General features: G+C 35.5%; 1 pseudogene; it reads left to right on the top strand.

Annotated features, from left to right (window-relative positions):
• The first annotated feature begins 4,528 nt into the window (after nt 1-4,528).
• LOC133768047 (large ribosomal subunit protein eL8-like) lies at nt 4,529-5,901 on the top strand (annotated as a pseudogene).
• The last annotated feature ends 20,196 nt before the right edge of the window (nt 5,902-26,097 follow it).

Genomic DNA, 26,097 nt, shown 5'->3' with positions numbered 1-26,097 from the left:
TCAGGAACTCCTACGACCTGTATGCTGGGTCATTTGATCGTATCCTTTAAATCTCTCTTTTTTGGGGGGTGGAGGAATCTGACTGTAAGATTTCTAAATATTTGTCAGCTAGTTTGTATATTCTTTCTTCTGCTTCAACAAGTCTGCTATTAAGGCTTTCCACTGCTTTTTTTTATTTGATCTAGAGTATTCTTCAATTCCAATATTTCATTTTGGTGTCTCTTTTAAATCTCGATTTCATGGGAAGAATTTTCATTCACATCATCTCTGGTCTTGGTTTCTGGATTTGCTTCTGATTGCTTTTGAGTAATCCAATGATTAATTTTTTTAATTCTGTCTAGCATTTCCTCAATCTTTTCCTCTTCTAATTCTGATATTGAAGTGTTGTTGTATTCCTTTGTAGATGTCATGGTGTCTTCCTTATTCTTGTCTTTTGAATTTCTGCATTTGTGTTTAGGCATTTGTGGAGTTGATTTTTGTTTTCTTCTTTTGATTGCTTTTATCTTTGAGCTATGCCTTAAAGATTTCTGGAAGTTCAACTCAGGTTGATGAGACTCCCAAGTTTTGATATCTCCAGTATGTTTGCTATTTTCCAGACCTTTTTAGAATTAAATTAGCTTTAAAAGATACTCAATGATGGAAATGACATATTTAAAATTGTGTGTAGAGCTTAGTTTTAGTTTATATCTACCTACTTTAACTTTCTTTTGTATTCTTTTCTGAACAAATGACACTTTAATTCCATAAATAATTTCATTTTAGTGTGAGTGAATGTGTCTATGACTTGAAGGTGTTCTTGGAACAGGTAGTTCATTTGGAACAGGTAGTCTCAAAGGAATGAGATCAGCTATTAATATGATTTTCCCTATATTACAGGAAATGTGAATTTTATGTCCATTTATTTTGAATAAATTTAATATGTGATCATTTTCAACAAAAATTTTTGAAATCACAGTTCACAAGTAAATCGTGCAGTGTTAACAATGCCAGCTATTGGCTGGCGCCGTGGCTTAACAGGCTAATCCTCCGCCTTGCGGTGCTGGCACACAGGGTTCTAGTCCCGGTCGGGGCACCGGATTCTATCCCGGTTGCCCCTCTTCCAGGCCAGCTCTCTGCTATAGCCCGGGAAGGCAGTGGAGGATGGCCCAAGTGCTTGGGCCCTGCACCCGCATGGGAGACCAGGAGAAGCACCTGGCTCCTGGCTTCGAATCAGCGCGATGCGCCGGCCGCAGCGGCCATTGGAGAGTGAACCAACCGGCAAAAAAGGAAGACCTTTCTCTCTGTCTCTCTCTCTCACTATCCACTCTGCCTGTCAAAAAAAAAAAAAAAAATGTCAGCTATTGTTATAGAGCCTTATATGGGTAGGTGTTCTCTTAAATCACTCACTGTGTATATGTGTATTTGGGTACATGCATACCAGCCTTCACATGTGTTTAAATGTGAGAGTAAAGTGATATCCCTTTGTTGAGTAATTACAAACCGGTGGGTGTTTCCCTTGTAGAATTGTGTTTTTCTTTGATCCCTTGATACACTTTCTCCTGTTTTCTGGGATTTGAAGGGCTTTGACTTTCACTGCCTTCCTTTGATAGAGATGCCACCATGTATCTATACATCTTGAAGGCTAACACAAAATCAATTGGTGTGATTATGCAATTTAGCTGTATTTGTGGTTTTAATTTATCTACAGGCATCTGTAAATGACTATTATAAAACATTCAAAGGCTCTGCTAAAAGCTGAATTAGGCTTGATAACAACACAAAGCATTATCAGCAAGGGAAATCTCTAAAAGCACTAGCAAACAAAGAAATAGCAAGTGATGTCTAGAAAGATATTAAATGTGATATCAATTCACTAAGTGCTGACTATTGTTTCAGTTGGGATCTGAGCAAAAGTGTGTTGCTTGTGGATTTGCCAAGTTTTTCTGTTGGGAGCCAATTTGCTACTTTTCCTTTTGAATACTTCCTAGGCGAGATAACTGGGGCTTGCAGTTATTAGCAATTTACAAATGTCAAAGTTTAATGACTGTTAAATGCAGGAGAGATAATAAATAAAGAAAGGAGATGGACATATTAAGATTCCAAAGCTAAAAACATTGAAAAAGGTGGTATATTTTGCATGTAAATGGGAATAATTTTTTTTCAAAAAGAAATGTTCTTCAATATTCATACAGAAATAATATACCATATTAAAGATTCAATATATGGGCCACTGAAGCTACTGAGGAAGGAGCATGCTTAATGAGGAAAACATAAAGATACTTTTGCAAAGACATGAAAGCAATTATTTATTTTATTTGAATATAGTAAATTCTAGTTGTTGACACAGATTCTTTATGATGAAGGTCTTGATACAATATTAAATTTGACAGGAAATTTTGAGATTACTTGATGTAGTATCCTTTTTTTAAAGAGAGAGCAAAGAGCTCAGTAATTGCTCCGTATGTTGCTGCAATAAAATGTAATCAGATAATGTCATTTCCTCAATTTTCCTTCTTTCAATCATATTGGACAAGAGAAAAATCCCACCTTCACTTTTTTGGCCTGGTTTAGCTAATGGAATTTACTCACTAAAGAGTGATCTTTATTTAAAGGCCAGGGGCAGATGTGAAGTCTTAGAACTATACCTACAATAAAACTTCAAGAAAGTCCACTGATGGAAGCCACTAAGCAAATAAAAAAAAAAAAACACTTATGAGTGGGGCTTTCAAAAAAAATAAGTCTCATTCTTCAAGTAGTTTGAAGGGTCAATAAAACTACAATGTATTAGGTTAGAAAAGCTGGTCTTTGCGAATATGATCCTAGCTTGATTTTCAAATCATTAAGGAGCAGGTCTCTAGTAATTTCAGTATGTATAAGGAGAGATACTGCTAAAGGTATTGAGGCAAGTTAATAATATGCTTTATAGATACATCCTGGTAATATGTGCTGTATTTATTGTAGATTAATCAATAATTCATTGATGTATATAAGAAAGGAAGATACTTAAAAGCTGAGCACTAATTATCACTTAGCAATGTTATCTTTTATATAGCATATTTAGCATCTAAATATACAATACAGTTAGGAATTATGTACTTAAAATGATGTGGCTGAGTTTTGTAGAATGGTAAATGAACATGTGTATATAGCAATGATTACGATTGTGCTACATTTCTGATCCAGCTCCCTGTTAATGTCTCTGGGAAAGCAGCAGATGTCTCAAGTGCTTGGGCCACTGTATCCACATGGGGTTTCCTGAAGAAGCTCCTGGTTCCTGGCTTTGACCCTTTCCAGCCCCAGCCATTGTTGCTATTTTGGGAGTATATCAGCAAATGGAGAATCCCTTTCTATCTCTCCCTTGCTCTATCTCTGTTACTCAGCTGTTTAAATAAATAAATAGATCTTTAAAAATAAACATTGGATGTGGGATAATCTGGTTGTGTGGGGGCAGGGGAGAGTACAAAATACTCTACTAAGCTCAATATTGGGAGACTGCGATAATTTTTACACATTAACTTTCTATTTCCATATGAGATAAAATGTAGGGTACCACCCAAACTTGAATGTAAAAAAGTTGATTCAGTATTTTGAGAATAGAGAAACTTTTAAATACTTCTGTGGGAATGAGAAGCAGAAGTGAGAAAAGAGATATATTAGAAATGGCAGTCTCCTTCGGAAATTTGAAATGGCACTGTAGCTGAGAGTTTGTTTCAATATTGTGATTCTTTTTGCACAGAAGAAAATCCAATGTATTAGTCACAAATAAAATATATGCTAAGGCTTACTCTCTTCATACATAAGTCGCAGAGAGATATAATATGTACCTCTGAGGTTTGCACAGGAGTTGCTTTCACATTGTCTTCTTGGCTAAAAGGCCTCTCAACACACTGCTCTCTTAATGCCCAACCTTAGACTCCAGGCCCCAAAGGAAGTTATTCTTTCATTTTTATCAATGATCATTAATCTTCATCTCAACAGAGAATATATTTATTTTATAGTCATGTCAAAGTTTTATATTTTCAGAGATTTCTCCCTATAGTTCTGCTGCAGGATCCTTGTAGGAATTCGTGATGCTCCAGATTAATCTTTGGTTTTGTGGTGATATGAGCAGCAAGGGCAGGTACGAATAATGGCAATAGAAACTATCACTGAAGAACCTTAATTCTCTAGGTATCACTGCTATGTGTTTCAAATATACACATGCCCTTTCGTCTATGCAGATGCAAAGATGAAACAAAGATGTTTACCCACATACATATGTGCATACTACATATACGTCAAGTTCTCATAAACAATTTTTAACCCATAAATATGTTGAGGGGTAGATGGAAGAGAGAGCTTAAATTACTTGTCCTAGATTGCACAAGCAAGTGGCAAATCCGGGGAGTCTGGTTTTATAGTCTGTTTTAACCCCTAAGCTGTTTTGCCTTTATGAGGTCATTTTCATCATATGTGGTTAATATACTCTCAATAGACAGGTTGCCAATGCTATTAGAAAAGCATATTAACATTGTATGTCAACAATGGTATGTTGACAAATACACTGAACATGTTAATTCAGCATCCAATCCCCCAAGAAGCCAACAGAAAGATGGCCAAGGGAAAGGAGATGGCCCCAGCGCCTGCTGTTGTTAAGAAACTAGGGAGATTACTGACACCATAAACAAGAGTGTCAATTTGCTAAGTCAACAATAGGAGTCACTGTGCACTTACTCCTCATGTAGGATCTCTGTCCTTAGTGTGTTGTACAATGTGAATTAATGCTATAACTAGTACTCAAACAGTATTTTACACTTCGTGTTTTGGTGTGGGTGCACACTGTTGAAATCTTTACTTAATTTATACTAAACTGATCTTCTGTATATAAAGATAATTGAAAATGAATCAATGCGAATGGAATGGGAGAGGGAGCGGGAGATGGGAGGGTTGCGGGTGGGAGGGAAGTTATGGGGGGGGAAAAGCCATTGTAATCCATAAGCTGTACTTTTGAAATTTATATTTATTAAATAAAAGTTAAAAAAAAAAAGAAGCTGGAGACCAAACAGATGGTAAATCTCCTGTTTGAGAAAAGATCTAAGAACTTTGGCATTGGGCAGGGCCCAGAGCCTGAAATGCAACTCATCTCTTTTTGTCAAATGGCCCCACTACACCCTGCTGCAGTGGCAGATGGCCATTCTATAGAAGCAGCTGAAAGTGTCTTCTGCCATTAACCAGCCACCCAGCCCCTGAATGGCCCAAGAAGCTGTTCAACTGCTGAAGTTGACCCATAAGTAAAAATTAGAGATGAAACTGATAAGAAGCCGAGGTTATTGGCTTGTGCTCAAATGAAGAATGCTGGCAAAGGGCCGTCCCGTGAAGGTTAATGTACCAGACTCCCTGGATTTGCCTCTGGCTCTGCCACTTGCTTATTTTGTAGTTTAGGACAAGTGATTTAAGTTCTCTGTCCCATCTACCCCTCAATATATTTATGGGTTAGAAAATTGTTTATAAGAACTTGATGTATATGTAGTTAATATACCACCTGTCCTCTAGGCAGGCATCAATCTTGTCACCACCTTGTTGGAGAATGAGAAGACACAGCTGGTGATGACTGTACATGACGTGAATACCATGTATCTGATTGTCTTCTTGCCTTTCCAGTATCATAAAATGGGAGTTCCCTGATGCGTTATCATTGGAAAGGCTAGGTGGGGTACTTGTTCCACTGAAAGATATGAACTATTTTTGTTTTCATGCAGGTGAACTCAGTAAACTAAGGGGCTCTGGTGAAGCTGGTGGAAGTTATCAAGACCAATTGCAATGACAGATATGATATCTGCAGTTTCTCGGGAGGCAGTGTTTTGGGTCCAAAATTTGTGGTTCACATAGCCAGGTGGGAGAAAGCCAAGGCTAAATAAAGAACTTGCCATGAAGCTGGGATAAATGTACACTGTTGAGTTTCCTGTACATAAATAATAATCTCCTCTATCCAACGTAATAAAATATATTAATATATTAATTCAAATGAATGATATATATTTGTCAGGTGGAAATTATTTTGAACTAAACACACATGAGTTAAAGGTACATGAATATGATATCCATAAAAGAAACTTTGGGATTATTTGAAATAAAGAGATTTGTTTCAGTAAGTATTGTGTTCTTCAAACTCTGGTAAATATAATGGGGATGCAGAATTCATTAGTCACTTCTAGATGATTAGTTAAGAGTTAAGAAAAAAAGTAAATGTGCAAAATCTAGGAGAAATGACTGAATAGTACTGTTTTATAAAAGAATCTTAAGCTGGAAATAAAAGCTAACAGCCTTTTATTTTATAAACTTTAATACTACTGAAATAAGTAATTAGACATATTCAAAACTTAATGTATATGTACTTAAACAGGTATTTCTAGTGACACTGAAAGCCTAGAAAAATGTAATCACAGCTTTGGTCGAGGAAATCATTTGGTGTTCTTAGGGGAAAAGGGAAGAAACGCTACAATGATAAAACCACTTTTCTAATGACACCAATAATTTCTGATCAATTTTCAGACAAATTTCTTGATAATCTATCAATCAAAAATGATTTATGGGCCTCAAAATATGTCCATTAGGTTAAAGTGAACGATTAAAATTTTTCTGATGGTGCCCTCATAATGCAGAATGGAGTAAGAGGAACTTCTCTAATTCCTCTGCTGTAAGTCAGCTGAAAAAATGCTGAATGAGAGCATGCATGATAAATTAATGTTTCTACTTTTGATCATTATGTGAAAATGCCAGGGGGTAAGTTACATCTTCCTTTGATTGTTTAAATGAGGAACAAAGTTAGAGCAGACCTTATGGTGCATGGGGTCACCCAGCCCACTTCTGCAATACCTGCTGGTTCCAGCCCTAGCACCAAGTTCTGCTTCTCTGCTTCCAATGCAGCTTCCTGCTAATGCACCTTGGGAGCTAGTGGGAGGTGGCCCAAGAATAGAAGGCTACCAGCTTGGGAGACCCAGATCGAGTTCCTGGCTCCTAGCTTCCAACTGTCTTATCCGTGGCTGTTGGGAACAGTTAGGGGGTGTGTGAAATGCAAGGTCTCTATCTCTACATCTGTCTGACTCTGTCACTCTGCCTTTCAAATAAATAAACAAATCTTTTAGAAACAAAGTTTAGAATAGCCTGTCTAAAACAACATGAAAAAGTCATATGTACTTTCAATATATTACATAAAATGAGTGTTTTGGCCTACAAAAGTCTTCAGAAAGTAGACAGGTAACCCCATCTACCCATCTGCTCATCCATAAGCACCCAGGTGGCTCTGTCCATTCTCTTACTGCTCAAGCAGTAATAAGATGATCCAGTCTAACACCAGAAAATAGCCCAGCTGCCCAACCAGAGTGTCTTGGTGTACAGAAACTCAATGAAGCAAATTACAGGCTTTCTTGAGTAGTTTGGCATAGCAAGATCTCAGGAAAGCAAACAGACAGGCATGCCCATTCTCCTATAGGCCCTAAAAAGCATATGAGTAGACAGTGCTTAAGAGTCTCTACCCACTAAAACCCTGAGAAACAAATGCTTAGCCACACCAACCCACTCATGGCCCCAGGAAGTAGTTGAGCATAACTGCTTGAGCAGGTTGACACCCAGAGTTCCAAAAAAGTCATCTGTTCAGTCTTTGGACTGTAACAAGTCTTGTCTGGGTCCACTGGTGTAGTCCAGATGCCATGTAGCATCCAGACACTAACAGACACACTTCTTATTTGGCATGCTCTTTCACAGGTCCCTAGGCCCACCACAGTGATTCTATCCAAACAGAACCCACGGAAACTTAAGGGAACAACTCATCTGAAGCCAGGTACTCAATGGTCAGAGTTTCAAATGAACCCTGTCTATCTAAGGGAGCTGCATCCCAGCTGGTGGTGCAATCTCACAACATTTCAGCCTACACTATTGAGATATCCACAAACATAACCAAAGTTGGTTATAGCTGAAGAAGCTAAATGGACACTATATTAAAGTACCCAGATGAACCCAAAACAAGTGTGCATAACTAGTCAATCTCTGACATAGTACCAGCAGAAAGTCTTTTATTACGAAAGCCAACCTATAAAACTAGTAGAGGCAACTGACCAACAAATGCAGAAATACTGATGTAGGGACATAAAAAATGTGGAAAAACAAGGTAACATGAGATTGCCAAAGGAACACACACTAATTCTCTAACAATAAATCACACAGAAGAGTAGATCAATGCATTTTCTGACAAAGAAGAGCAAAGAATGATTTTAAAGAAACTTAGTTATAGGACAGTACAAACAAAACATGAAATAAAGTTAGGTAGGCAATTCAATAAATGAATGATAAATTCAGTAACTATGATGTGATCATTTAAAAATCAGAGATCTTGGCATTAAATAGTACAAAATGAAGTTAAAAATATAGTTGGCAGTCACAACATCAGAGCTGATCAAACAGAAGAAAGAATTTCTAGGCATTAAGACAGGTTTTTTTAAATAAACCAGTTGCAAAGAAAAAAAGGATAAAGAATGAAGCCTTCTAGACTTAAGGAACACCATTAAATGAACAAGCATCTGAATCATGGACAGTCCAGAAGAGGGAAAATTTTTTAAAAATTTAAAATTTCTATTCAATAACATAATTACTGAAAACAATCCAAATCTTGATGCATCTAGGTCAGAAAGTGCAAAAGGAAGCTCAAAAGATCCTCAATATGTTTCAGCAAAAATAATCCTCCCTTGAAGCATATTACAATAAAACTCAAACTAAAGAGAGGGATTGTAAAAACAGCAAGAGAAAAGAATCCTGTCACTCATGGCAGAACCCTCATTAGCTTAATGACAGACTTCTTGGCAGAAACCCAACAGATCAGCAGAGAACTGGATGATATATTCCATGTCCTGAAGGCAAATAAAATTACTAAACAAGAGCACTTTAACCAGCAATGCTGTCTCTTACAAGTGGAGAAGAAACAAAACTTTCAATGAAAAGCAGAGAATTCATCTGGCCAGATTGGTCTATAAGAAATGTTAAAGAGAGTCCTAAATTAAAAGTAAAAGGATGATAATCACCATATGAGCACCCAAAAGGACAAATCTCAACAACAAAGTGAATACACAAAAAGAAAAAAAAAATCAAACTCATTCAATATAGAAAAGAAAAATGATAAAGGAAGAAAGAAACATAGTTCATACAAAATGAGCAGAAAAAACTTAATAGGATGACAGGACTATGTCTTTACTTAACGATAACTATCTTGAATGTCAGTGGATTATTTTCATCAGTGAAAAGATATAGATACACTCAATGAATTACAAAAAGAGAGATCCAATTATATGCTGTCTACAAGACACTTTACCAACAGACACACACAGACTGAAAGTGAACAAATAGATTAAAATATACCATGTGGAAATAAACCAGAAGCAACCAGGTATATTTACACTTACATTGGACAAAATAGGTTACAATTTAAAATTGAAAAAAACAGACAACTGTTACTTTATAATGATAAAGGGATTGATTTAATAAAATGAAATAGCAACTGCAAATGTATATGCTCCCTATGGTAGAGCACCCAATTAAATAATACAAACATTATTTGGTCAAAAAAGAAAGACTGTAGTGCAATAATAGTTGAGGATTTCAGCACTCCAGTTTCATCAATGGAAAGGGTAGCTACACCAAAAATAATTTATAAAGAAACATCACAGTTAAATTATCTTTTGGATCAAGTGAACCTAAAGCATTTCTCACTCAGCAGCTATCGAATACACACTTTATTCTTCGGTAACTAGAACATTCTCCAGGATAAGCCACAAAACAAGGATCAACAATTAAAGAAAAATGGAACATATGCAAAAGAAATTTCTTTGACCACAATGGAGTAAATTAGAAATCAACAAGAGATATTTTAGAAAATGTACAAATATATGGAAATTAAACGACAGTCTCTGACCAAATGGACATTAAAAAATAAGAAAAATTTAAAAAATTCTTGAAACAAATAAAAATGAAAATGAAGCATAGGAAAAGCTACAGGATATAGAAATAGGGATGCTTACATCAATAAGTGTTTATTTAAAAAATAGAAAGATTTCAAACAAGCCATGCTATGATGCATGTCATAGACCTGGGAAAGCAAGAACAAGCCAAATACAGAACCAGTAGAAGGAAAGAAATAGTGGAAATCAGAGGTGAAATAAACCAAATGAACTTTAAAAAAATGATACAAAAACCTCAATGAAAAGGTTTTTTTTTGAAAAGATGAACAATATTGACAAAGCTTTATCCAGATTCAATAAGAAAAAGAGAATAGTCCAAAATAAAATCAGAAAGAAAATGAAAATATTTTATAATATTTATATAATATAGAATATAGAATAATATATAGTAATATTATAATTACATAGAAATCCAAAGGCTCATTATAGACTATTATTAATAACTATAAATAGCTAATTGCAAGCCATAACATAAATGAATACACTTCTGGACACTCATAATTTATCAAAACTGAACAATGAGGTTGTAAAAAAATCTAAACAGAAAAATAACAATGCATGTGCTTGAATTAGTAATATAAAGTCTTTCAACAAAGAAAATCCCACTATTATATAGCAACACTGCTGAGTTTTATCAAACTTTAAAAACAAATTTTTAATTTCAGACTAGTTTTCAGTTGACAAAACAAAAGTTTTGATATAGTATAGTTTTCACCAACTACCCACCTAGATTCCATTGTTATTAATATATTGATATGATATATTTGTCACAGTCTATGAAGAACATCCAACTTCCCCTATTACTAACCTCATGTTAGTATATCTGTACTAACTTTTTGAAGATGAGCTCTATTCTAAAATATTAAACTGGATGGATCACTTCCAAATGAATTGTATAAGGCTGCAATTATCCTGACACGAAAACTAGACATGGATACAGCAAAAAAGGAAACTACAGACCAATATCCCTGATGAACATCCATTCAAAAATTCTCAACAAAATACTAGCAAATCAAATCCAGCTGCAAGTCAAAAGCAATATTCACTATGATCAAGTGGGATTTATTTCAGAGATGCAAGCATGTTTCAACATATAAAATCAAACTAAATGTATTATAGCACTTCAACAGAGTGAAGGATAAAAACAAACAGTTATCTCAATAGAGACAGGAAGAGCATTTATCAAAATTCAACATCCCTTCATGATAAAAATCCTCAAAATATAGGCATAGAAAGAAGGTAGCACAACATAGTAAGGGCTGTGTTATAGAAGCACATAGTCTGCATTGTACCGAATAGGGAAAAGCTGAAACTTATTCTTCATAGATCAGGATCAAGACAAGGATGTCAACTTTCGCTTTTTCATTCAATATTTGGAAACAATTTACTAAGGGTTTACTTTCTAGGATGTACAAGAAACTCAGACAACTCAAAAGCAAAAAATAAAGAATAAATAATCTCACTTTCAAATGGGCAAATGATCTGAATAGACATGTTTCAATAGAGGAAATGGGCTAAAAACTACATGAAAAAATAGTCAGCGTCATTAATCACAAAGGAAATGCAAATCCAAATCACAATGATATATCTAATGACTTTAGTTAGAATGACTGTTCTTTTGATGTCTGTTAAATTCTAATTGTTCAAAAACAGCTGAATTTTTATTAAGAGCTATGGGTTATTTAAATATGTGCTTTTTTCAAAAATTTGAATAATCACCTTGTAACAATGATCAAATTTGGTCTATGTTATGTCATGATTTTAAGAAATCTTATTTCAACCAGATATTTTGGATTTTGAGCCTTCTTGGCAGTCTTGACAGGCATTCAAAAAATCAAAGTTTCAAACAATCTGGTCTCTAAAATTTCCAGTAAATCCTGGACTTTGGTTTTTCCAGTTTGGGCCCAACTGAAAAAATCGAAGGACCTATGTCTCTCATCTTATAGAGACACCAACTAATCAGTCTATTTGGATTATATTAGAAGGACTGTCAAGATGTGATGTGGTACCAGACTTTAAGTTTCTATAATGGAAAATGCTATTAATACAAATGTTTGAGAATTAAAAAGTCTAATGATCTTGTGTTACTAGATAGGATAGTTATCTTAATGAGAAAGCCCCAGAGGCCTAAAGGGTTAAATACTTGTAAAATCCTGCAGGTGCTTTCAAAAATACTGTGAAGTAAGCAAGTGCCTCTTGTTGGTTGATGAGTTTATAATTTTAAACATGGCGACTTAAAGTCTTTTGTCATCCACAGTTATATATGATGTGCTGCTCATAAAACTAAAGCGTTGTTGGTTCTGTGTTTAGCGGTCCTCCTGTAGGTTCCTATGGACTTTTTCCAGCCAATTTATTGTATTCAGTACTTTGGGATGGCTCTGTAAACAGATGAAGCCAATAATGTATTAACAGTACCAACTGAGAGAAAGTATGGTTAACTGAGGTTACTAAAAAGAAAAAGCAATTCAAATCAATTGGCAATCTACAAAAAGAGTTAAAGATTTTAAAAGCTATTATTAAAATTGCTATATTGGTCTATTATGCTATATTATATGTGTGTACATATTGTATGTCCACATGGGGAAATTTTATTAAGAGTTTTATTTTAAATGGCTTATAGATTAAGATAAGCGAAGTATACAGTAAGTAGAAAAAACCTCCCTTTCAGACCAAAGGGAAAGAAAGTTTTAAAATGAGAATATAATTTTCCTCATGGGCATTGTCTACCTTAGAAAAACTACTACAGAACATGCCTGTGACTAGAGACTTGTAGTTCAGGCCACCGAAGATTAGAGATGGGACTTGGGCACTCCCTTGACTTGCATCCTCTGGTCTGCTTTAAGAAAAACCAGGAGGAAAAGAAAGCTCGGCATCAGAAGCAATGGGTGGCAGGCCTATTAATGGCTGATCTGTACAGTGATCTGCCCTCAAGGAGACCCAACAGGCCAGTCCACTGCAGTGGCTTTCAATGTGGTAAGCCTGGGCTTCAGCAGAAGTCAGCTTGTGAAGAGCCCTGGCAGCTCTGCCAAGAGTTGGATCACTGGAAATGGACCTGCCCTGGAGTCGAAGGATGCCCAGGTCAGAGCCACAGATCTTATTGGCTCTAAGCTGAAAAGCCCTTCACTCAGCCCAACTTCCAAAGTGACCACTGCAGCTGAGGGGATGGTCAAGTAGGGTCAGCAACATTGAAGGCAGAACTGTAAATTTCTTGTTAGAGATGCCCCCTGCCTTTACCTGGCCAGCTCTCCTCCCAGGCCAGCCAAGTAATGAAAGTCAACAGAGTGCCTTCCCCTAGGAGGTTCACACCTCCCTTAGGATATACCCCATGTGAAGAAATAGATAGGTCTGGGCCTCTTAACTTACAAGGCCTAAAGCCCAACAGATTATTATCAAGCCCCTTCTGTCAGGTTCTATTTGCCTCTCAATCAGAAAACTTAATTGTAGCTTAGACAGCACCTTTCTTAGCTCCTCTAATAATGACTCTGTCCTTTGTTCTAGGCCCTGTCTAGTGCACTTGGGCCTCACTCCTTTGTAATCATAACCTCTACTCTACCACCAATGGCTCTACTCCCAACCTGTGTGTACTGATGGTCCTCTTCCCCACTTAATGCTGTATAATTGTTCAAACCTGGTAAATGCCACTCTTAGGATCATTGGTTACTATCCTCACTCTGTCTTTTATGACCTTGTCTAAATATGATCAGAGTCGGTAAACTTGGAAGGCTTCCATAGCCTTGGCAACTCATGACGACAGCCTAGGGTGGTTACTGGCGCCATAAACTAGAGTGTCAATTTGTTGGGTCAACAACAGGAGTCACTGTGCACTTGCTCCTCATGTGGGATCTCTGTCCTTAATGTGCTGTACATTGTGATTTAATGCTATAACTAGTACTCAAACAGTATGTTTCACTTTGTGTTTCTATGTGGGTGCAAACCGTTGAAATCTTTATACTCAATTGATCTTCTGTATATAAAGAGAATTGAAAATGAATCTTGATGCAAATGGAAGGGGAGAGGGAGCGGGAGAGGGGAGGTTTGCGGGTGGGAGGGAAGTTATGGGGGGGGGGAAACCATTGTAATCCATAAGCTGTACACTGGAAATTTATATTCATTAAATAAAAGTTAAAAAAATAATAAATGATGCAGATGGAGAGAAAGCAGAATTCTCATACTGTTGGTTAGAATGTAAATTATCATAACCATTACATACAGATTCCTCAGAAAATCTGCAGTAAAACCACCACATGATCCAGCAATCCTACTGTTGGTAGGATTATTATACAAAGCAATTATAAATGATTGACACTTATAGATTAAATAATATAGATGAACATGTTTTTAAATGAAATAGACAAAAATCAGCAAAAGTTTATTGTGTCATTTATGTTTTAATAAATATTTTATATGTTATTTGAATATATACATATATATAAAACCCAATAGATTCCATGTTTAATAAATGTTGCTAAATTAGATAATGGTGTTAGGAATAACCCAGTACTCCTTTCATATTTCCATATTTTGCTTCTGTCAATTAGAAACATGATATTTTAATCTTAACATAGATAAATTTTGGGTAGTTGATATGTGATGCGATTGCTTTTAACTTTTTATTATCATTTATTTATTTGAAAGGCAGAGACTGAGTTAGAATGGGGGGAGAGAGAGAAGAGAGGAGGATGAGAAAAGAGAGAGAAGAGAGGAGAGCAAAGAGGTGGTCTTCACTGGCTCACTCTCCAAATACCTGCAACAGCTGGAGCTGGGCCAGAGCCAAGGCCAAGAGCTGAAGTAGTTAATCTAAGTTTCCCATGTGGACATCAGGGACCCAAGTACTTGAAGTGTGGTGGGAAGCTGGATTGGAAGGAGAGCTGGGACTCAAACCCAGGGACTCTGAAATGGAACGTGGGTGTTGCAAACTGTGATTTAACACAGTGACAGATGTATTCCCCAATAAAGAAATTTTGATTTTGAATTTTTGAATGGACATGTATTATTCTATTTAGGATGATTGCAAAATTGCTTCCAGTTTTTATTCTTAGTTTGAATAGTTCTTTGGATTTCAGAAAAAGAGAGTTGGGGCCAGTGCTGTGGCTCACTAGGCTAATCCTCCGCCTGCGGTGCCTGCACTCCAGGTTCTAGTCCCGGCTTGGGCGCTGGATTCTGTCCCGGTTGCTCCTCTTCCAGGCCCGCTCTCTGCTGTGGCCTGGGAGTGCAGGAGGATGGCCCAAGTGCTTGGGCCCTGCACCTGCATGGGAGACCAGGAGGAAGCACCTGGCTCCTGGCTTCGGATCAGCAGACGTAGCGGCTATTAGGGGGATGAACCAATTGAAGGAAGACCTTTCTCTCTCTCACTGTCTAACTCCGCCTGTCAAAAAAAAAAAAGAAAAAGAAAAAGAGAGTTGGATTAATGTTCTACTGAAAGGACAACTTCATCCTTTTCCAGCTAGATAGAAAGTGAATCAGTTTTTTGAATCAGTTAAAATTAACTCATTAACATAATCCAACAGAAACATGTAAACTGATAAAGCTCTGATGTAATACTTTCTTTATAAACATTTATAGAAATGCCGTTGGTTCTCTTTTGATTTCTTATAAAATTCAAATTCCATTCACCAAAATTCTGTAATTTTTCTAACGTAATTCAACACTATTCTTATTAGTAGTAAAATAAATGCAGTGAATTCTTTATGTGATTTATGATCAAAAGTGTTATGTGAGAAATACAATGGTGTCATTATTAGGGCTAGCTATATAAAATACATTTATATTTAAAAGAATGTGCTTCCAGAGCATATTTGACTTCAATCCTCAACCTCTATGAATAGAATGAAGCAAGCATTTATATAAAATTTAATTTATATCCCTCTAATATTCATAACAAAATTTTTCTAATTCTTTTTGTTTCAGACAATATTAAAGAAACTGATTTCTATGGAAACAAAAAAATTATAAAATATGTCACTACATGGCATACAGACTTTCAACAAAAGGTCACTGCCCAAAGCACAGTCATCTTGAATTTCATCAACTACTAGAAAAGTGAATATCTAACTTCTGGTCCATTATGTCCACTGGGGCTCTGGCACCTACCTTTGGATGACTAGGGCAGATGCTTATTGATTTGCAATGAATAATGCATAAAGGATGCAAGGTGCTGGACTTTTCTCACCAGAACTTCCAGTTGAATAGTACATAAGCATACCTAGAGTTGCTGCCTATTGAGATTTTTCTGTTTATAGACTACCTTCAAATAAACTTTTAGCATAAAGAGCAAGGGATATGTCTGTTCTGGTGTTTGGGTGTGCTCTTTCTTCTCTTTTTATATGGAAACAAGTTATTAGTAGCATCGCTGTTCCGGGAATAAGAGATCGAACTCAGTGTCAGAAAAATCTTTTAAGGTTTACATATGCTATAATATTTAATACACAACCTCAACTTGTGAGGCAAATAAATGAGAGGCAAATTATCATGAATTTTAAATCATATAATCTCATGCTACACTATAGTAAAAGAAGTCTGTAATTGCAGAATTTATTTAATGAAATCCAAAAACCTGTTTCAAGATATTTTTCAGTACCAGACACAACTATTTACATAAAGACATATATTTACAAAATGCTTACACTGTAATCATATATCATTTCCTTTAAATACTGGTTTTTTTCAATGTAAATACAGCAATATAAATGGAGAGAGACTGTAGAATTAGACAATTCAGTTATTCCTAATAAAATAATACACATTTAGGTGATATGGATAATTTTCTTGTTAAAAAGGATTTTTGTTGAGATATTTTAAAAAGAGGGGGAATATTTTTCTTAGTTTTGCTAATTATTAACTTATTAATTTTATTCTGCATATGAAGAGTAAACTGGGATTAAAATAATAAATAATAACAAGTGACTATAAGCATTTGGAAATCATCTTTTTTCCAATGCTAAAGATAGCTAATAATTAGCTAATATTTGCCATATAACAGGTACTAATTTGACCCTCTTATCAATCTCACAAGGCTGAGTACTATCATATTCCTATTTTACAGCTCAGGAAACTAATGCATATGGAGATTGAGAAAATTACAAAATCTACATAAAAAAATCAGACTAATCTGGTCTGGCTCCAAAGTTCATGTTCTTAACCACAATAGTTAACTGCTTTAGCATTGCAGCTTGATTTTCTGCATTTTTCTCACAGACATTGTTTAATAGTGAATGCACACAGGAGAAAATAAAAGAGGAAAGTTTGAAAGCAATAGGAGAGAGATCGTAAGACCCATAAGCAATGATGGCAATTTTCCTTAATTTTTGCAATGTTCAGATGACAATTTTCTGAACATCAATATTAACCATTATCTAACTGGTTTTTTTGGCCACCTTTTGTGTTCCTAGCACATGAACTTTTTTTTTTTAATATTGTAAAGTCTGCAGTTCTGCGATTCACTATCAGCAGAAGAAGAAATATTAGCATATCTGCTGAAATTAATTTCCTAGATACTTTTAAATAATCAATGGATTTCCAAATTAGCAGAGGAAATTTAATTTATTCAAGAAAAATATTTATCCAGAAAAGTGGCATAAAGCGAGAAATTGATTGGCCTGAATAATTTGTTGGGGCTTACTGGAAAGTAGGGGAGATTAAATATATATTATATATATGTATATGTATACACACCATTTTTCAAAATAGCATATTTTACACAATATGCATTTTTGCTTGATTTTCATTTGTCAATTAAAATTAAATTTTAAAAGAGAATATGTATCTTTATTATGCATTTATTAATAGATTTATGCAATATTTTCAAACCCTTCCTACTACACTCGGGCATTGTGATCAGCATTTTGGAGATAAAGAGAAAAACAGATACAGCTCCTATTTCAATTGGACCAGTAACTTAGCATGTAGGAAACCATTAGCATTAAACAATCATTAGATGACAAAGATTTGATCCAGAAACATGCTTCAAAAGAAATTCAGTGTAGAAAAGATATAAGGGAGAAATACTAGGATCTAAGGACTGATCATGATAAAGAAAGACTGGCTTTGTTTCCGAATGGGTCAAGCGCCGGCTGCAATGCCCAGAATCCCATATGGACGCGGGTTTATGACACTGCTGCTCTGCTTCAGATCCAGCTCCTTGCTAGTGCCTGAAAAAGCAGCAGAAGATGGCCCTAGTGTTTGAATCCCTGCCATCCATGTGGGAGACCTGGATGAAGCTCCAGGTTCCTGGTTTTAGGCTGGCTATTGTGGCCGGCCATCTGGTGAGTGAACCAAAGGATGGAAGATCTGTCTTTCTGTCTCTCCCTTCTTCTCTATAACTCTCTCAAATAAATAAATAAATCTTTAAAAACGTTAAAAAAAAATGTGTAGTATGCCATAGAAAGAACTGAATGAGATGAGTTTCCAGCTGACAGACTCCAAACATAAGGAAAAGATAAGGAAATGGAAATGCTAATTGCTTGGCATGATTGGTTTACTCTGTGTGTGTTTGTTGAGATATTGTATTGTACCCCACAAGAATGTACAAGTGCTACATGTTAATCCAAAATTTTTGAAAATAATTTTAAAAGCTGACAAAGAAGGAAACTTAAAAGAAAATATTTTAAAACATTGTTTACTTAAACATTTCATGATATGCTACACCTGAATGAATGAATCACTACATAAGAGAATATATTTAAGAGTAGACATTTAGTCTAACAGTTGAAACACCTGTGTCCTACATCATAGTACCTGAGTTTGATTCCCACCCCTGGCTTTTGACTTTAGCTTCCTCATAATGTTAACCCTGGCATGGTTCACATAATTGGATTCCTGCCACCTATGTGCCAGGCCTGAATTGAGATCTTGGCTCCTGGCCTTGGCTCAAGGACCCAGACCAGGCATTGCAGGCATTTGGGGAGTCAATCAGCAGAAGGGAGAACCCTCCTTCCTTCTCTCCATTTCTCATTCTCTCTCTCTCTCAAATCAGTTAATTCATTCATTAATATACTTTTTCTTGAGAAATGCAGTGCAATATCATGCTTCAAGGCTGAAAATGGGAAATAGAGTTAAATGGACAATACAGAGAATATGAAGTCCTTGAATCTCATTCACGAATACACTCCTTCCACTCTTCCATTATGTTTCTAATAAAATTTTGTGTATGAAGTGCAACATAAGCAATGTGCTTCCATCAATTTTATGAGTTTGTGGCAATCATCCAATAAAATTTTATGATAAACTAGTCTGTATGCTGTGGAAAAGCTTAATGCAAGACAGGCCCATACTTAGTGTCTCAAACTATAGAATAGACGCTCACATCCGAATCTCAGGCTGTAATGCTTTGTAATGCAGTAGAAAGAGGATAATGTGGGATTAAACAGTCCCACTAGCAAGAAGGCAGTGCATAGCAAGTGGTTTGACTCAGAGTATAGTGTGACTAGTTTAGGCTGCGCCATACAGTGTTTCTTTGCTCAGGGAGTACATAAGAGAAACAACACTAACTGTTTCTCACTTGGAAGAAAGTAAATACTCAAGGAAAAAGATGATGAGAAGGCTCTAAAAGGCACAGGAATGGTATGAAGGAATACCACTCAGTCTATAACTGAGAATATGTTTATAGAATACTCAGTCTATAAACATAGAATCTAAATACAATTTTGCATATTTCAATATCAGTAAATAGAAGAGATAAACCACCACAAATAAAATTAGAAATTTCACAGAATAAAGATTAGGAATCATCTTAAACACCCAGAGACAATAAATATTTGAAAACAATGTTAGAGAAACCAGAAAAAAAGATAGGTTGGAATTACTTATGTAATGGAGGAACAATAATACCTAGAGATTAAACAAAGAAATGAAGACTGACCACCTGCTCTGGAAATTGTTCATAATGTTTGCTATCTATGAACACGTGGAAATTAATTGCAATTAAGCAACTTGATTCACCATGATATAACCAGTTTATATAGAAATAGACTGTAATCTCCATCCATGCTTTCTTTATTTTTACAATCTATGAATTTTTATACACTTTAGCTATCTTTTGTCTTCTACCTAAATACTTCTGATCTTATCATGGAAGATGTACTGCAATGCTTAATTTTATAATATGAAGAATATTATGTTGGGCACATGTCAGAACTGGAGGCAGTTATTGATTATACATTTGTAGATGTGTTTTGGACAACAATCTGGATATTTGCATTAAATTAGGCAGAAGGAATTTTTCAAAGAAGCATGTATATGGATAGTGGGCAGCCAAAATTATAAACTACAGTGGATGCCATTACTAGGGTTAGCAGTAACTGAACATTTTTCATTACTTCTTTCAACTTTGACTTCTAGCTCACCCTTGTGACTAAAGCTGAGCAGTTACAAGCTACCCAGGCATGAGCCTAAAGTGAATATTCAACCCTATTCTGGCATCAATAACCCAAAAAAGCAGTGGCTACTTAAGATCCATTCCACAAGTGATGGTTCTGAAATGAAGACAGACACTGAAATTAAAATGCCCATCAGTGCTTTCTTAAGTGTCTCATGGTATTGGTTATACCAGCTATGGCTGCCAATGACTTCTGCTGTAGCATGGAGACTGGTATTTTAGAGGTATTTGGGAGATCTCCAAGTTCTTATCTTTTCTCTCTTTCTTCCCATTCCTGAGTTTGATTTACTAGGCTTCCCATAGATTCTGTGTGCTTCATGTAATCCTTCCAATCATCCATCTTCTAATTACATTAATTGGAATTCATTTCTGTAATTTGCAGTTAAGAACCATGATGGCACATGCATCGACTAAGAGTAATGTGTTTGGGTTGGTTAATTGTTTCACATAAATCTGAAAAATTCCAAAATGGGAAAGTTGACTATGGTAGAATAAAAATGATTAACCCGAGTTTTCTAAAAATCAAGGTAATGTTGATTTCCAAGTATACTCAGACAAAACTTGTATATAAAAATTAACCACTGGGCTGGTGCCGCGGCTCACTAGGCTAATCTTCTGCCTGCGGCACCAGCACAATGGGTTCTAGTCCCGGTTGGGGTGCCGGATTCTCTCCCAGTTGTTCCTTTTCCAGTCCAGCTCTCTGCTATCTCCCAGGAGTGCAGTGGAGGATGGCCCAAGTCCTTGGGCCCTGCACCTGCATGGGAGACCAGAAGGAAGCACCTAGCTCCTGGCTTTGGATTGGTGCAGCGCGCCAGCCGTAGCAGTATTTGAGGGGTGAACCAACAGAAAAGGAACTTTCTCTCTGTCTCTCACTGTCTAAATCTGCCTGTCAAAAAAAATAAATAAATAAATAAATAAAAACAACTTAACCATTGTACCACTTCAGTTTATTGGGCAAATCTCATTCCCTTCAATAATTTATGTCAGGTTGACCTCTGGAAATCTAGAAAAAGAAATTGTTACAAAGACAATGAAATCTTTTTTTATCTTCCTGCTAGTAGTTTTGGTATAATGATATTATATTTTGTAGTTTTGTCCTGTTCATTAGTTTTACAAAAGAGTAAAACTTGAAATGACATTTTGATAAAGAGTAGGTAAAGACAACAAAGGAAAAACACAGAAACTAGATTTTCTGTGAGAGAATGTTTGGAAGTCATTTGATTAATTCACAATAAAGATTGGGAAGAAAAACACTTATGACATTCAATAAAGTAAAAATAAGGGAAGCTTACATGTATTTCATTTTGTGTTTTATGTATGGTTCTATGATAACTCTGTAACAGTTCATAAAATTTGGCAGTAAGATGAATACATCACATTGTGATAGTGAGTAAAATATTTTATGACACCACTTAAATGCTGTATAACTGATTATTAAAATGGACAGTAGTAGGATTTATCAAGGGCAGAATCTAGAAAATTGTATTTATTGCTGGTGCAGAAAAAAATGTACATACACAAGGCCAGACACTATATATGCAATTTTAAAAATGCTCTTCTTGAGGAGGTTGTCAGGGGAAATGATGCCACATAGTCAATGTGTTACAAACCAGTTGTTATCTAAAATGCTTACTATAGAAGAATCAAAATATGTTTATTTTAAGAGTCCATGGGAAGATTCTAATATATTTTCAGAAGAACTCTAGGATTACTACTGGTAATGCAGATCTTTAGTTATAAAAATAATGATTATAAAATATCATGCATCATCTTTTGCAAGTTCATATGCACTTAGCTCTAGCTAATTTATCTATTCTCATTAAAATCAGCTTTGTATTATGACATGTAATTGATGTCTTCACTAATAATTTTCTTGTTCTTATACTAACTGAAGGATAAAAATTTTATTCACCAAGAAATTTTAAAGTACAATTACTTTTTATGCTGCTAAACAAATAATCACTTTTGATATATTTCATTTGAGCTTTTTGCCCTCTTCCTAAGTTCAATAGGATTCTAATAGTACTTATATTTGCATAATGTTTGCATCTGTGTGCATGAAGACCTATACACTGAAAGTATAGTATGTTTTACAGTAACCTTCATGGATGCTATCATTAATACTATGTAGAAAATTCTTGACTTGTTTTATGAGAAAAACATACTCAAGGGCCGGTGTTGTGACACAGTGGGTAAAGCTGTCACCTGTGATGCCAGTATCCCATATGGGCACTAGTTCAAGTCCTGGCTGCTCCATTTCCTATCCAGCTCCCTGCTAATGGACCGAGAAAAGCAATGGAGGATGACCCAAGTGTTTGGACCCTTGCTACCCATTTGGGAGACCTGGATGAAGCTCTTGGCTCAGGGATTTGGCTTGGCTCAGCCCTGGCCTTTTGGGGAGTGAGTCAATAGATGGAAGATTTCCTTCTCTCTGTCTCTCCCTCTTTCTCTGAACACTGACTTCAAATAAATGAATAAATCTTTTAAAAATGCTCAAACATAAGAAGCTGTTATTTTCCATAACTTATGTCTTAGAAATGAGGAAATTAACTTAATTTTGATACTTCACCTTAATTTTCATGTTATGGAGCATTCTCTCAATTCCTTGTTTTAAATTATATAATATTAAGGTAGAAAAAAATACACAAATAAAATATCATTTAATTTGGCAAATGTAAGCATATATGAAAGATTCCGAGGAAAAATAAATCATTATATAACTATATGTGACAGGTATTTAAGTAGAAAGCATGCACTAAAAGTAGAATAATTACATTTTCGTTGTCCAAGGATGCTCATTTTTCTACCAGAATGAGTTAAATCTTATAGTTTTATTAGAAAACCTATCATAACAATTTGGTATGTGTGGAAACACAGATGATATTATGCATACATACAGAGTTTTAAGCAGTGGGAACAGTTTGCCATGACATTTATTTATACATTTATATGCTATGTCTTTTAAAATCTAAGGATCTTTCTCATCATTTATTTATATTTTAACATATTATCATTTATATATAACACATCTTTTAAAAGTTTGATACTTTTTCACTTATTTCTTTCTAAAGACAACACATTTTGCATCAACATAATGTTATTTGAATACCTTGTTTTTAAATTCTTTTGAGTCTCTGTTCATAAATATATTGTGTCTCTACATTTTCTGCTGTTACAAAATGATACAGAATGGGTGATTCATGATGAAGATAAATTTATTTCTCACAGTTTGAGTCCCTCACTGGCCAATAACCCACTTTTGGTTCCTTTTTCAACATGGTAAATTGCTCTATTAAAGCCATAAACAAAGAGGATACAAATTTGGAAGGAGGAAGTAAAACTATCACCATTAGCAGATGACATGCTTCAATATATAGGGGATCCAAAAAACTCCACTGAGAGACTGTTGGAACTCATAAAAAAGTTTAGTAAAGTGCAAGGATATAAAATCAACACAGAAAAATCGATATCCTTTGTATACACAGACAATGTCATGGCTGAGAAAGAACATTTAATACCAGTCCCATTCACAATAACTTCAAAAATAATTAAATACCTTGGTATAAACTTAACCAAGGATGTCAAAGATTTCTATGATGAAAATTATAAAACACTAAAGAAAGAAATAGAAAAAAAAAACATTAAAAACAGGAAAAATCTTCCATGTCATGGATTTTAGAAAAGAGTTAACAACATCAAAATGTCCATACTACCAAAAGCAATGTACAGAATCAATATGGTCACAATCAAAATAACAAAGACATTCTTTTCAGACCTAGAAAAAAATGATGCCAAATTTGTAAGGAAACACAAGAGACCCCAAATAGCTAAAGCAATCTTATACAACAAAAACAAAGCTTAGGGCATCAGAATACCAGATCTCAAGACATACTACAGGCCAGTTATCATTACAACAGCCTGGTACTGGCATATAAACAGACAGGTAGACCAATGGAATAGAATAGAAACTCCAGAAATCAATCTATGCATCTACAACCAGCTTATCTTTGACAAAAGGGCGAAATCAATCCCTGCAGCAAGGACATTGTCTTCAACAAATCATGCTAGGGAAACTGGATATCCATATGCTGAAATAGGAAACTACACTCATAAGTTGTACCTTGCACAAAAATCCACTCAAAATGGATCAAAGACATAAATCTACAACCTAGTTCCATCAAATTACTAGAGAATATTGGAGAAAACCTGCAAGACATTGGAATAGGCAAAGACTTCTGGAAAAGACTATAAAAAAGCAGGCAGTCAAAGTCAAAATTGATAAATGGCATTACACCAAGCTGAAAAGCTTCTGTACTGCAAAAGAAACATTCAGCAAAGTAAAGAAGCAACTGACAGAATGTGAGAAAATATTTGCAAACTATGCAACTGATAAAGGGTTAATAACCAGAATCTATAAAAAGCACAAGAAATTCAACAACAACAAAGCAATCCAGTTAAGAAATGGTCAAAGTACTTTAACTGGCACTTTTCAAAAAAGGAAATTCAAATGACCAACACTTGAGAAAATGCTCAGGATCACTAGCCATCAGGGAAATGCAAACACAAACCACAGTGAGGTTTCACCTCACTCCAGTTAGAATGGCTCTCATACAGAAATCAACAAACAACAAATGCTGGTGTGGATGTGAGGGAAAAGGTACCCTGATACACTGTTGGTGGGATTGTAAACTGGTGCAGCCTCTGTAGAAGACACTACGGAAATACCTCAGAATTCTGAATATGGATCTACCATATGACTCAGCCATCCCACTCCTGAGACTTTACCCAAAGGACATGGAATCAGCATACAAAAGAGTTATTTGTACCCTCATGTTCATTGAGCATAATACACAATAGCTAAGATATGGAATCAACCCTGATGTCCATCAACTGTTGACTGGATAAAAAAATTATAGAAGAAGTACTACTCAGCTGAAAAGAAAAAGGAATCTTGTCTTTTACATCAACTGTAAACAATTATACTTAGATATCATATGTTTTCCCTGACCAATGATAATTAATAGAGTACCAAGTATCTGAAATGTATTAAAGTGGAATAGATATTTTGAGATTCAATGATTGTTTACAGACCTTGTCTTTTCTGTTGAGGAAGAGTATTTTTTTCTTCATGCTATTTGTTGAACTCTTTTCCTTAGTGTAGGTTTATCTATATGATCTTTATGGAAACTAAAAATGGATCTTTGTAGAAAATAGAAGTGAGAATGTAAGAGGGAGGAGGAGGAAGGGTTGGAGTGTGAGAAGAAGAGGGGGAAGTGTCACTATGTTCCTAAATCTGAACATATGAAATACATGGAACTTATATAACTTAAATAAAATTGTAAAAACACCTGAGTGCCAGCAAAGGGGGAGTAGGTGTAAACCTTGGAATACCAAAGCCAGAAACTATATCAGAAACTGGAGTTGAACAATCCCAGCTCTCTCAGAAAGAGGCTAAGTCACATTCCTGTTTAGTCTTTCCCAGCCCTCAGTCTACTGATAGTGCTTGCCCACATCAAGTCCAGGTCCTTCCACCCAACTACTCAGACTGACTTGCTAATCTCACTTGAAAACAGCCTCACAGACCCACTCCATACTATGCTTTTCCAATCAAGTTGGCACCATAAAACTAATCATCACAGGAGACTTTGCTAGAAAGGTAGGTGTCACCATGTATTACAATCTAATCATGGGAATGACATCTCATTACCTTTGTCATAGTCTATCAGCTAAAATCAGACCATTAAATAAAACACGCAGTCA

Source organism: Lepus europaeus, chromosome 10 (genome assembly GCF_033115175.1).
Source record: "Lepus europaeus isolate LE1 chromosome 10, mLepTim1.pri, whole genome shotgun sequence".
Taxonomy (NCBI): domain Eukaryota; kingdom Metazoa; phylum Chordata; class Mammalia; order Lagomorpha; family Leporidae; genus Lepus; species Lepus europaeus.
Note: the sequence above shows the minus strand (reverse complement) of the source record. Positions and strands in the feature narration are given on the sequence as shown.